The sequence below is a fragment of the Bombina bombina genome, chromosome 1 (genome assembly GCF_027579735.1).
Source record: "Bombina bombina isolate aBomBom1 chromosome 1, aBomBom1.pri, whole genome shotgun sequence".
Classification (NCBI taxonomy): Eukaryota; Metazoa; Chordata; class Amphibia; order Anura; family Bombinatoridae; genus Bombina; species Bombina bombina.
The window spans coordinates 174,585,598-174,599,979 of record NC_069499.1 but is presented as its reverse complement, the minus strand read 5'-3'; the positions used below and the strand labels follow the sequence as shown (position 1 = coordinate 174,599,979).

The 14,382-nt window shown below is 39.4% G+C and overlaps 1 protein-coding gene across 1 annotated transcript in view; it reads left to right on the top strand.

The window, feature by feature from the left end:
- Positions 1 to 14,382, top strand: part of MIPOL1 (mirror-image polydactyly 1) — a 1,201,709-nt gene that overhangs the window by 547,970 nt on the left and 639,357 nt on the right. The window lies entirely within an intron of this gene.

Genomic DNA, 14,382 nt, shown 5'->3' with positions numbered 1-14,382 from the left:
AAATTCTATTTCCGTTTCCGGCGTCATACGTGTCGCCGGAAGTTGCGTCATTTTTTGACGTTATTTTGCGCCAAAAATGTCGGCGTTCCGGATGTGGCGTCATTTTTGGCGCCAAAAAGCATTTAGGCGCCAAATAATGTGGGCGTCTTATTTGGCGCGAAAAAATATGGGCGTCACTTTTGTCTCCACATTATTTAAGTCTCATTTTTTATTGCTTCTGGTTGCTAGAAGCTTGTTCTTTGGCATTTTTTTCCCATTCCTGAAACTGTCATTTAAGGAATTTGATCAATTTTGCTTTATATATATGTTGTTTTTTCTCTTACATATTGCAAGATGTCTCACGTTGCATCTGAGTCAGAAGATACTACAGGAAAATCGCTGTCAAGTGCTGAATCTACCAAAGCTAAGTGTATCTGCTGTAAACTTTTGGTAGCTATTCCTCCAGCTGTTGTTTGTATTGATTGTCATGACAAACTTGTTAAAGCAGATAATATTTCCTTTAGTAAAGTACCATTGCCTGTTGCAGTTCCTTCAACATCTAAGGTGCAGAATGTTCCTGATAATATAAGAGATTTTGTTTCAGAATCCATAAAGAAGGCTATGTCTGTTATTTCTCCTTCTAGTAAACGTAAAAAATATTTTAAAACTTCTCTCCCTACAGATGAATTTTTAACTGAACATCATCATTCTGATGATTCCTCTGGTTCAGAGGATTCTGTCTCAGAGGTTGATGCTGATAAATCTTCATATTTATTTAAAATGGAATTTATTCGTTCTTTACTTAAAGAAGTACTAATTGCTTTAGAAATAGAGGATTCTGGTCCTCTTGATACTAATTCTAAACGTTTAGATAAGGTATTTAAAGCTCCTGTGGTTATTCCAGAAGTTTTTCCTGTTCCTAATGCTATTTCTGCAGTAATTTCCAAAGAATGGGATAATTTGGGTAATTCATTTACTCCTTCTAAACGTTTTAAGCAATTATATCCTGTGCCGTCTGACAGATTAGAATTTTGGGACAAGATCCCTAAAGTTGATGGGGCTATTTCTACCCTTGCTAAACGTACTACTATTCCTACGTCAGATGGTACTTCGTTTAAGGATCCTCTAGATAGGAAAATTGAGTCCTTTCTAAGAAAAGCTTATCTGTGTTCAGGTAATCTTCTTAGACCTGCTATATCTTTGGCTGATGTTGCTGCAGCTTCAACTTTTTGGTTGGAAACTTTAGCGCAACAAGTAACACATCGTGATTCTCATGATATTATTATTCTTCTTCAGCATGCTAATAATTTTATCTGTGATGCCATTTTTGATATTATCAGAATTGATGTCAGGTTTATGTCTCTAGCTATTTTAGCTAGAAGAGCTTTATGGCTTAAAACTTGGAATGCTGATATGGCTTCTAAATCAACTTTACTTTCCATTTCTTTGCAGGGTAACAAATTATTTGGTTCTCAGTTGGATTCCATTATTTCAACTGTTACTGGTGGGAAAGGAACTTTTTTACCACAGGATAAAAAATCTAAAGGTAAAAACAGGGCTAATAATCGTTTTCGTTCCTTTCGTTTCAACAAAGAACAAAAGCCTGATCCTTCATCCTCAGGAGCAGTTTCAGTTTGGAGACCATCTCCAGTCTGGAATAAATCCAAGCCAGCTAGAAAGGCAAAGCCTGCTTCTAAGTCCACATGAAGGTGCGGCCCTCATTCCAGCTCAGCTGGTAGGGGGCAGGTTACGTTTTTTCAAGGAAATTTGGATCAATTCTGTTCACAATCTTTGGATTCAGAGCATTGTTTCAGAAGGGTACAGAATTGGTTTCAAGTTGAGACCTCCTGCAAAGAGATTTTTTCTTTCCCGTGTCCCAGTAAATCCAGTAAAAGCTCAAGCATTTCTGAAATGTGTTTCAGATCTAGAGTTGACTGGAGTAATTATGCCAGTTCCAGTTCCGGAACAGGGGATGGGGTTTTATTCAAATCTCTTCATTGTACCAAAGAAGGAGAATTCTTTCAGACCAGTTCTGGATCTAAAAATATTGAATCATTATGTAAGGATACCAACGTTCAAGATGGTAACTGTAAGGACTATCTTACCTTTTGTTCAGCAAGGGAATTATATGTCCACAATAGATTTACAGGATGCATATCTGCATATTCCGATTCATCCAGATCATTATCAGTTCCTGAGATTCTCGTTTCTAGACAAGCATTACCAGTTTGTGGCTCTGCCGTTTGGCCTAGCTACAGCTCCAAGAATTTTTACAAAGGTTCTCGGTGCCCTGCTGTCTGTAATCAGAGAACAGGGTATTGTGGTATTTCCTTATTTGGACGATATCTTGGTACTTGCTCAGTCTTTACATTTAGCAGAATCTCATACGAATCGACTTGTGTTGTTTCTTCAAGGTCATGGTTGGAGGATCAATTTACCAAAAAGTTCTTTGATTCCTCAGACAAGGGTAACCTTTCTGGGTTTCCAGATGGATTCAGTGTCCATGACTCTGTCTTTAACAGACAAGAGACGTCTAAAGTTGATTACAGCTTGTCGAAACCTTCAGTCACAATCATTCCCTTCGGTAGCCTTATGCATGGAAATTCTAGGTCTTATGACTGCTGCATCGGACGCGATCCCCTTTGCTCGCTTTCACATGCGACCTCTTCAGCTCTGTATGCTGAAGCAATGGTGCAAGGATTACACGAAGATATCTCAATTAATATCTTTAAAACCGATTGTTCGACACTCTCTAACATGGTGGACAGATCACCATCGTTTAATTCAGGGGGCTTCTTTTGTGCTTCCGACCTGGACTGTAATTTCAACAGATGCAAGTCTCACAGGTTGGGGAGCTGTGTGGGGATCTCTGACGGCACAAGGAGTTTGGGAATCTCAGGAGGTGAGATTACCGATCAATATTTTGGAACTCCGTGCAATTTTCAGAGCTCTTCAGTTTTGGCCTCTTCTGAAGAGAGAATCGTTCATTTGTTTTCAGACAGACAATGTCACAACTGTGGCATACATCAATCATCAAGGAGGGACTCACAGTCCTCTGGCTATGAAAGAAGTATCTCGAATTTTGGTTTGGGCGGAATCCAGCTCCTGTCTAATCTCTGCGGTTCATATCCCAGGTGTAGACAATTGGGAAGCGGATTATCTCAGTCGCCAAACGTTGCATCCGGGCGAATGGTCTCTTCACCCAGAGGTATTTCTTCAGATTGTTCAAATGTGGGAACTTCCAGAAATAGATCTGATGGCGTCCCATCTAAACAAGAAACTTCCCAGGTATCTGTCCAGATCCCGGGATCCTCAGGCGGAGGCAGTGGATGCATTATCACTTCCTTGGAAGTATCATCCTGCCTATATCTTTCCGCCTCTAGTTCTTCTTCCAAGAGTAATCTCCAAGATTCTGAAGGAATGCTCGTTTGTTCTGCTGGTAGCTCCGGCATGGCCTCACAGGTTTTGGTATGCGGATCTTGTCCGGATGGCCTCTTGCCAACCGTGGACTCTTCCGTTAAGACCAGACCTTCTGTCACAAGGTCCTTTTTTCCATCAGGATCTGAAATCCTTAAATTTAAAGGTATGGAGATTGAACGCTTGATTCTTGGTCAAAGAGGTTTCTCTGACTCTGTGATTAATACTATGTTACAGGCTCGTAAATCTGTATCTCGAGAGATATATTATAGAGTCTGGAAGACTTATATTTCTTGGTGTCTTTCTCATCATTTTTCCTGGCATTCTTTTAGAATACCGAGAATTTTACAGTTCCTTCAGGATGGTTTAGATAAGGGTTTGTCCGCAAAGGACAAATCTCTGCTCTTTCTGTTCTTTTTCACAGAAAGATTGCTATTCTTCCTGATATTCATTGTTTTGTACAAGCTTTGGTTCGTATAAAACCTGTCATTAAGTCAATTTCTCCTCCTTGGAGTTTGAATTTGGTTCTGGGAGCTCTTCAAGCTCCTCCGTTTGAACCTATGCATTCATTGGACATTAAATTACTTTCTTGGAAAGTTTTGTTCCTTTTGGCCATCTCTTCTGCCAGAAGAGTTTCTGAATTATCTGCTCTTTCTTGTGAGTCTCCTTTTCTGATTTTTCATCAGGATAAGGCGGTGTTGCGAACTTCTTTTGAATTTTTACCTAAAGTTGTGAATTCCAACAACATTAGTAGAGAAATTGTGGTTCCTTCATTATGTCCTAATCCTAAGAATTCTAAGGAGAAATCGTTGCATTCTTTGGATGTTGTTAGAGCTTTGAAATATTATGTTGAAGCTACGAAATCTTTTCGTAAGACTTCTAGTCTATTTGTTATCTTTTCCGGTTCTAGAAAAGGCCAGAAAGCTTCTGCCATTTCTTTGGCATCTTGGTTGAAATCTTTAATTCATCTTGCCTATGTTGAGTCGGGTAAAACTCCGCCTCAGAGAATTACAGCTCATTCTACTAGGTCAGTTTCTACTTCCTGGGCGTTTAGGAATGAAGCTTCGGTTGACCAGATCTGCAAAGCAGCAACTTGGTCCTCTTTGCATACTTTTACTAAATTCTACCATTTTGATGTATTTTCTTCTTCTGAAGCAGTTTTTGGTAGAAAAGTACTTCAGGCAGCGGTTTCAGTTTGAATCTTCTGCTTATGTTTTTCGTTAAACTTTATTTTGGGTGTGGATTATTTTCAGCAGGAATTGGCTGTCTTTATTTTATCCCTCCCTCTCTAGTGACTCTTGTGTGGAAAGATCCACATCTTGGGTAGTCATTATCCCATACGTCACTAGCTCATGGACTCTTGCTAATTACATGAAAGAAAACATAATTTATGTAAGAACTTACCTGATAAATTCATTTCTTTCATATTAGCAAGAGTCCATGAGGCCCACCCTTTTTTGTGGTGGTTATGATTTTGTATAAAGCACAATTATTCCAATTCCTTATTTTATATGCTTTCGCAATTTTTTATCACCCCACTTCTTGGCTATTCGTTAAACTGAATTGTGGGTGTGGTGAGGGGTGTATTTATAGGCATTTTGAGGTTTGGGAAACTTTGCCCCTCCTGGTAGGAATGTATATCCCATACGTCACTAGCTCATGGACTCTTGCTAATATGAAAGAAATGAATTTATCAGGTAAGTTCTTACATAAATTATGTTTTTCTAGACCAGCATTACCAGTTTGTTGCTCTTCCTTTTGGCCTAGCAACAGCTCCAAGGATCTTCTCAAAGGTTCTCGGTGCCCTTCTCTCTGTAATCAGAGAGCGAGGTATTGCGGTATTTCCTTATTTGGACGATATCTTGGTACTTAATCAGTCTTTACATTCTGCAGAATCTCACACGAATCAACTCGTGTTGTTTCTTCAAAAACATGGTTGGAGGATCAATTTACCAAAACGTTCCTTTATTCCTCAGACAAGGGTAACCTTTTTGGGATTCCAAATAGATTCAGTATCCATAACTTTGTCTCTAACAGACAAAAAACGTCTGAAATTGGTTTCAGCTTGTCGGAACCTTCAGTCTCGGTCATTCCCTTCAGTAGCTATGTGCATGGATGTTTTAGGTCTCATGACTGCAGCATCGGACACGATCCCCTTTGCTCGTTTTCACATGAGACCTCTTCAGCTTTGTATGCTGAACCTTTGGTGCAGGGATTATACAAAGATATCACAATTGATATCCTTAAATCCCAATACTCGACTTTCTCTGACTTGGTGGTTAAATTACCACCATTTAGTTCAAGGGGCCTCTTTTGTTCGTCCAACCTGGACTGTGATTTCAACAAATGTGAGTCTTTCAGGTTGGGGAGCTGTCTGGGGATCTCTGACAGCGCAGGGGGTTTGGAAATCTCAAGAGGCGAGATTACCAATCAATATTTTGGAACGATTTTCAGAGCTCTTCAGTTCTGGCCTCTTCTGAAGAGAGAATCTTTTATTTGTTTTCAGACAGACAATGTCACAACCGTGGCGTATGTCAATCATCAAGGTTGGACTCACAGTCCTCAGGCTATGAAAGAAGTATCTCGGATACTTGCATGGGCGGAATCCAGCTCCTGTCTAATCTCTGCGGTTCATATCCCAGGTATAGACAATTGGGAAGCGGATTATCTAAGTCGCCAGACTTTACATCCGGGAGAATGGTCTCTTCACCCAGAGGTGTTTCTTCAGATTGTTCAGATATGGGGGCTTTCAGAAATAGATCTGATGGCTTCTCATCTAAACAGGAAACTTCCCAGGTATATGTCCAGATCCAGGGATCCTCAGGCGGAAGCAGTGGATGCGTTGTCACTTCCTTGGAATTATCAACCTTCTTATATCTTTCTGCCTCTAGTTCTTCTTCCAAGAGTGATTTCCAAAATCATAATGGAACGTTAGTTTGTTCTGCTGGTGGCTCCAGCATGGCCACACAGGTTTTGGTATGCGGATCTTGTTCGGATGTCCAGTTGCAAACCTTGGCCACTTCCGTTAAAGTCAGACCTTCTATCTCAAGGTCCGTTTATCCATCAGGATCTCAAATCATTAAATTTGAAGGTATGGAGATTGAACGCTTAGTCATAGAGGTTTCTCTGACTCAGTGATCAATACTATGTTGCAGGCTTGTAAATCTGTGTCTAGAAAGATTTATTACAGAGTTTGGAAGACTTACATTTCATGGTGTTCCTCTCATAAGTTCTCTTGGCATTCTTTTAGAATTCCTAGAATTTTACAGTTTCTTCAGGATGGTTTGGATAAGGGTTTGTCCGCAAGTTCCTTGAAAGGACAAATCTCTGCTCTTTCTGTTCTATTTCACAGAAAAATTGCTAATCTTCCTGACATTCGTTGTTTTGTACAGGCTTTGGTTCGTATCAAGCCTGTCATTAAGTCAATCTCTCCTCCTTGGAGTCTTAATTTGGTTTTGAGAGCTTTACAGGCTCCTCCGTTTGAGCCTATGCATTCTCTGGATATTAAGTTACTTTCTTGGAAAGTATTGTTTCTTTTGGCTATCTTTCTGCTAGAAGAGTTTCTGAATTATCTGCTCTTTCTTGTGAATCTCTTTTTCTGATTTTTCATCAGGCTAAGGCGGTTTTGCAGACTTCATTTAAATTTTTACCTAAGGTTGTGAATTCCAACAACATTAGTAGAGAAATTGTTGTCCCTTCGTTGAGTCCTAATCCTAAGAATTCTTTGGAAAGATCTTTGCATTTTTTGGATGTGGTAAGAGCTTTGAAATATTATGTTGAAGCTACTAAAGATTTCAGAAAGACTTCTAGTCTATTTGTTATCTTTTCTGGTCCTAAGAAAGGTCAGAAAGCTTCTGCTATTTCTTTGGCTTCTTGGTTAAAACTTTTGATTCATCATGCTTATGTGGAGTCGGGTAAATCCCCGCCTCAGAGGATAACGGCTCATTCTACTAGGTCAGTTTCTACTTCCTGGGCTTTTAAGAATGAAGCTTCTGTTGATCAGATTTTCAAAGCAGCAACTTGGTCTTCTTTGCATACTTTTACTAAATTCTACCATTTTGATGTTTTCTCTTCTTCAGAAGCAGTTTTTGGTAGAAAAGTTCTGCAGGAAGCTGTTTCAGTTTGTTTCTTCTGCTTATAATTTTAGTTTTTTTCATTATAAGAATAATTTTTTTTTATTTGGGTTGTGGATTCTTTTTTCAGCAGAATTGGCTGTCTTTATTTTTATCCCTCCCTCTCTAGTGACTCTTGCGTGGAGTTCCACATCTTGGGTATTTGCTATCCCATACGTCACTAGCTCATGGACTCTTGCCAATTACATGAAAGAAAACATAATTTATGTAAGAACTTACCTGATAAATTAATTTCTTTCATATTGGCAAGAGTCCATGAGGCCCACCCTTTTTATGGTGGTTATGATTTTTTTGTATAAAGCACAATTATTCCAATTCCTTGTTGATGCTTTCGCTCCTTTCTTATCACCCCACTTCTTGGCTATTCGTTAAACTGAATTGTGGGTGTGGTGGGGGGGGGTGTATTTATAGGCATTTTGAGGTTTGGGAAACTTTGCCCCTCCTGGTAGGAATGTATATCCTATACGTCACTAGCTCATGGACTCTTGCCAATATGAAAGAAATGAATTTATCAGGTAAGTTCTTACATAAATTATGTTTTCAAGCTATTTCTTTTCAAGCTTTGTTTTCTTTTATCGGGGCTGTTTTATAAGCAAAGGGAAGTGTGGCTGCTCATATTATTTTGGTTCCTAATACCGCTTCGCCAATTTGGTATTTTCAGAGTATGTACAGTCCCTCACTTACGCCACATCGTGTTGTGGAGGAGGTGAGTACCCTTTTCAATAAGAGCTTCAAAAGGTAGTTCTGAGGTATTTGACTGTTATCTTAGGTTTCACTATTACTGGGCATTGTGTTATATTCCTTCACTACAGCTGTGCTGTTTGTATTGTTTTATCATTTGTTTTTATTGCACTGTACATACCTTTATTATACTCTTGTACTCTGAATCTCCAAACCTTTTTTAATGGAGTCTAAAAATTATCTCTAAAGAAAACAGACCAGTCATTTTCAAGTCCCTTAGAGCAGGGGTCAGCAACATTGACACCCCAGATGTTTTGGAACTACATTTCCCATGATGTTGAAACACTCTTTAGACTGTCTGAGCATCATGGGAAATGTAGTTCCAAAACATCTGGGTGCCAAGGTTGCTGACCCCTGCCTTAGAGGGTAAAACCACTGGCCATAACTTTAATCAACCTGTATGTTTAGCTTGCAAATCTTTAAAGGAACACTCAAGTCAAAATTAAACTTCAAGATTCAGATAGATCATGCAATTTTAAACAACTTTCCAAATTACTTCAATTAACAAAATGTGCACAGTCTTTTTATATTTACACTTTTTGAGTCACCAACTCCTACTGAGCATGTGCAAGAATTCACTGCATATACGTATATGCATTTGTGATTGGCTGATGGCTGTCACATGATACAGGGGGAGTGGAAACAGACATAACTTTGCAATTTATTTAACAAAAATCTACTACTCATTTGAAGTTCAGACTAAGTGCTATTGCATTGTCTTCTTATCATGCATTTGTTGATTATGCAAATCTACTGTATTGACTGGTCCTTTAACAATTTGCTCTCCAGTACAATTATGCATGGTATGTCATGCATTCTGGTTAGCCTGTTACTGTTTTTTAGCACAAAAAAATATTAATCCTCATCCTGTATATATCTCACAGGCAGCTTCTATGGATTTTTCCCCCTGAGATTAAAGTAATCTATGCTTTACTGCGGTGGAAATTTTGGTGTCAATCCCACCATCATGTAAGAGCAATTATAAATCCTGTAATATTTTACCACAAGAGATTTCAGCTCCTCAGGATCCTAAGTGGAAATTCTTGATGTTTTACAATAGTCTATGTCTGATAGTTCTCATGGTACATCAGATGGCTCATTATTTTAAGAATATCAGGTTCCTATACCTGATTTAGATTAGGCCTAACCGATAAGAAATTTGTTGAGGAGAAGCCTTTAAATTAACTCATTTGATATGTAAGCGCTCTCAAAAGTTCCCAGAGGTTTTTTTATTTTATTTATTTTTTGTGTTCCTGACTTGGTCTCTGAAATAATTTCTAAAGGAATGGAAAAAGCCTTTAGTGCATCATTCAGAGAACCTAGGGCTTGCAAATTAGAGGAAGCTTTTCCGTCAAACAGGTTATCTCTTCAAACCAGTGGTTGGCATAGAGTGTGTAGAAGATGCCACAGATTTATGGTGTTATTCTTTATATGCTCTTATTTCTGATCATTCCTCTGTAGAGGACTTACAAAGTCGTATTAAAATGCTGCATACAATCAACTTCTTTATCCATGATGCAGTTATGGACATTATCTAGATTAATGTGAAAAACATGTCTTTTCTGTCCTAGCAAGCAGAGCCGTATGGCCTAAATCTTGATTTGCAGACCTGATTTCTAAAAGCAATCTGTTATATATTTCCTTATAAAAGAAATTGCTTTTTGGATCTGGGTTGGATTCAATCATCTCCTCAGTCACAAGAGGTAAGGGAGCTTTTCTCCCCTAGGATTGGAAATAAAAATAGAAGAATAGAGGTGGAAATAGTTTTTACTCCTTTTCCTCATCCAATGATCAGAAGTCCTCCTCCTCCCAGATATTGGATTCTACCAAGTCATCTTAGAAAACAGATCCCTCCTGTTTCAAGGCTAAGCAGACCTAGAAGTCCACTTCTAACTCTAAAGTTGCATGATAATGCTACCCCTGCACCATATTCTGTTCTGGTAGGAGGCAGGTTTAATCTTTTCAGAAGGCCTGATTATGTTCAAGTCTAGATTCCTAGGTATTAAACCTCTTTTTCCAGGGTCAGTGGATATGGAAGAGGGTCAGGGTTGTATTATAATCTCTTTATTGTTCCAAAGATGGAGAAAATGTTCAGACCCATATTTGGTTTAAAGACCTTAAACAAGTTTTTGTGAGTTCCAACCTTCAAAATGGATACAATCAACACTATCTTACCTATAAACATCTTGGAACAATGGGCGATTCTTTGAGTTCACCAGTCGTGGCCTCTCCTGAAAGAGGAGAAGTATATTTGATTTTAGTTAGACAATGTCTCAGCTGTGCCATATATCAATCATCAGGGAGGCACTCAGTCATTTAGTGTCTCATATTTTGATCTGGGCAGAACAAATCATTGTATTCTGTAAGCGATCCACCTTTCTTAGTCATCAGGCCCTACACCCAGAAGAGTGGCCTCTCAATCAGAAGATCTTTGATCAGCTTATCTCCAGGTATGGTCTTCCAGATATAGCCCTATTGGCTCCTGCCTCATTTACAAGCTCCCCAGATAATGTGTCTGATCTAGAGATCCGAAAGAAGTAATGATAGGTGCTTTTGTCAGTCCTTGGACATTTCACCTAGCTCCCCAGATAATGTGTCAGATCCAAAGATCCGAAGGAAGTAATGATAGGTGCTTTGGTCAGTCCATGGACATTTCATCTAGCCTATATTTTCCGCCATTTGTTCTCTTGTCAAGAATTGTAGTTTAAAGCCTCAGTCATTCTTATAGCTCCAGCTTGGTCCCACGGGACCTGGTATGTAGATTTGATTCAGATGTCTAGTTTTCTTCTATGGCACTTTCCTCTATGCCAGGACCTATTGTCTCAAGGTGCTCTATTTTATCCAAATCTTACATCTCTACATTTGATAACACCTAATTTTGAAACATAGGTTTCTCAAATCCAGCAGTTATCTTCTGCAGACTAGATAACTGATGACTAGGAAAATGTATCATAAAATTTAGAATGTATAATTTTACTGATGTGAGTCTCGCAGATTCTATTGGCATTCCTTTACAGTATCCAGAATCCTTCAGTTTTTTCAGGACGGATTTGATAAAGGTTTTATCTGCAAGCTCCTTAAAAGTTTAAATATAAGCTCTTTCTGTTTTTCAAAGAGCCAATTACCAGATGTACAAACTTTTGTGCAGACATTGGGGTTGTGATTAGACCTGTTGTAATGCTCATTTTTCCTCTATGAAATAAAAATTGAGTTCTCTTCATTTTGCAGGGTCCCCCTTTTGAAACCCATGCACAGTTTAATATCTTAACTGTGCATGGGTTCCAAAAAATTATGGTCCCTTCCTTGTGTCCTAATCCTTCTTATTCCAAAGAGAGGCTCCTTCACAACCTAGATGTGGTTAACACAGTCAAGTTTTATTTACAGGCTACCTAAGTCTTCAGAGTCCCAACTTTTTCATCCATTTTTTTGGTCCTTGAAGGGAAAAAAAGGCAACTGCAGTTTCTTTTGTCTCTTGGTTAAACCTGGTGATCGCATGGCTTGCTTAGTGGCAGGGAAGTCACCCCCTAAACGCATCACAACTCATTTTATTTTCTGCTTCTTAGGCCTTCAAAAATTAAGCTTCAAAGGAACAGATTTGCAAAGCTCCATCCTCAGAAGCAGTTTTTGGCAGGAAAGTCCTTCAAGTTGCAGTATTTGGCAAATAGTAACTGCCTTTTTTCTTTTTGCATCTGGAGACAAGGTTGGAGATATAGGGTGGAGCAGTTTTATTGAGAGCTTTGAAAGTTAGAGTCACGATTTTTTGTTTTATTCTGGAGTTTAGAGGAAGCCAGTGAAGGGACTGTCAGATAGGTGTAGCAGATGAGGCTTGATGTGTAAGGAAGATCAGCCTGTCAGAGGCATTTATTATGGATTGTAAGGGAGATGGACAGCAGCTAGGAAGGCCGGAGAGGATGGAGTGATGGAGTTGCAATAGTCAAGGCGGGAAGGCATGAGGTGGAGGAGGCAGGAATTTGCCAAAGACTGGATACTGGGGAGTGAAAGAGAGATCTGAGTCAAGTGTGACCCAAAGACGTCGGGCAGGCAGGGTTGGGGTAATGATGTTATTATCAACAGTTAGAGAAAGTTGGGGGGTAGGGATTTTGGAAGAATGGGAGAAAATAAGGAGCTCAGTTTTAGCTTAAGGAAGTGAGAGGATGTCCAGGATGAAATATTAGAAAGACAGTTAGTGACACAGGTTAGTAAGGAAGGGGTGCAGAGAGGTAGATTTGGGTATCATCAACATACAAATTATATTGAAACCCATGGGGCTTTATTAAGGAACCTAAGGATGATGAATACATTTAGAAGAGAAGGGGACAAAGGACAAAATATTGTAGTACCCAAACAGGTACTGCTGAAGTGGTAAAGAGTAAGAGGATGTGTTAAAGAGTTTTACACTTAAGGTTCAGTTAGACAGATAAGAGGAGAACCAGAAGAGGGCTGTGTCACAGATGCCGAAGGATTGGAGGATTTGGATTAAGAGATTGAAGTTTCTGTGGAGTGTTGGGGGGCAAAATCCAGATGTCAGTGGATCAAGGAGGGAGTTTAATGTGAGGAAATGTGATAGACGTGTATATACGAGCCTTTACATCAATTTTGAGACAAGGGAAAGTAGAGAAATAGGTTGGTATTTGGATGGGGATTATAGATTGAGAGAAGATTTTTTGAGGATAAGTGTAATTAGTGTATTTTTAAGTTAAGATATGAGAGAAATATACTAGCGCTGAGGGAGAGATTAAAATGTCTGAGGATTGCAGTAAGAGTAGGAGAGAGGAAGGGCAGTATTTCTGAGGGGAAGCGATCAAGGGTATAGGTAGTGAGGTTACAGGAGTATATTGGGGCAGAAACTTCTTCCTCCGTAGCAGGAGCAAAAAAGCTGAATCTGTGGCTTTGCGGGTTTTGGATATCGGCGAACGGTAGTGTGTTGAGAGATTTGATTTCTTATGCAATCTATTTTGTTGGTGAAGTGGTTGGCAAAATCTTGAGCCTGAGAGAGAAGTGGAAATATGAGGTGGGGTAGGTGGAGAAGGGTATTAAAAGTAGAGAACAGATGTTTTGGGTTTGAAGAAAGAGTAGAGAAGTAATCCTGATTGGAGAGGTTAAGGGCAAAATATAAGGAGTTTAAGGTGAACTTGTAATGAAGAAAGTCTGCTGAACATCGGGATGTTCTGCAATGTCGCTCAGCATTGTGGGAACATCTACGTAGGTAGCGTATGCCAGGGCTGAAGATGAGTGCGTGACATTTGACCTATGGTAGGAGGTGCCAAATTTTTATGGACCCCGCTGTAAGAGTGTAATTATAGTGACAGATTGATCAGGGCAGGAAAAGGAGGAGATGGAAGATAGCAGTGGTTTGAGAGAGTTTGAAAGATGTTGCTGATCTAGTGACTTAATGCTTCTGTGGAGTTTGGTGTGAGGGTTAGGAGAGAGAGCAGTAGGAAGTGCTGTGATGTTACAAGTGATGAGATAATGGTCAGAAAAGGCAAATTTGTAAAGTTTGAGAGAGTACTGCGATTAGCTGAAAATTAGAACAAGGGAGTGTCCATCTTTGTTGAGTGGGAGAGTGTGACCATTGTGACAGACCATAAGAGGAAGTGAGCTGGGGGAGTGGTTTGCAGCATTGGCAGCAGGGTTTTTTAACAGAGAGGTAGAAATTGCAAATAATGAGGGCAGGGATGTCTGGGGAGAGAAAGTAAGGTAGCCAGGATGCAAAATAATCAAGAAATTGAGTTGATGAGCCACGGTGGCGCTATATAACCACAACACGTAGAGAGAAAAAGCGAATTGTGGGTTTTGAAGGAAGAAAATGTGAGGAAAGAGATGGGTTGTATTTGTTAAAAGGTGCAACGAGAGGAAAGTAAAATACCTACACCACCTCCTTGCCTGTTTCCAGGCCTCGTGTGTGGCTTAAGTGGGTAAGCTGTGTCTGAGCCAGAAGGTTGAGGGAAGTGGGAGATTAAATAAATACAGTATATACACTGTATTTATATATATATATATATATATATATATGATATATATATGTGTGTGTTTGTGTGTGTGTGTTCTCCGGGTGGCATTATGAAGTAGCCGGGTGAGAGCAATCTAATACTTTACAATGTTATAACATGTT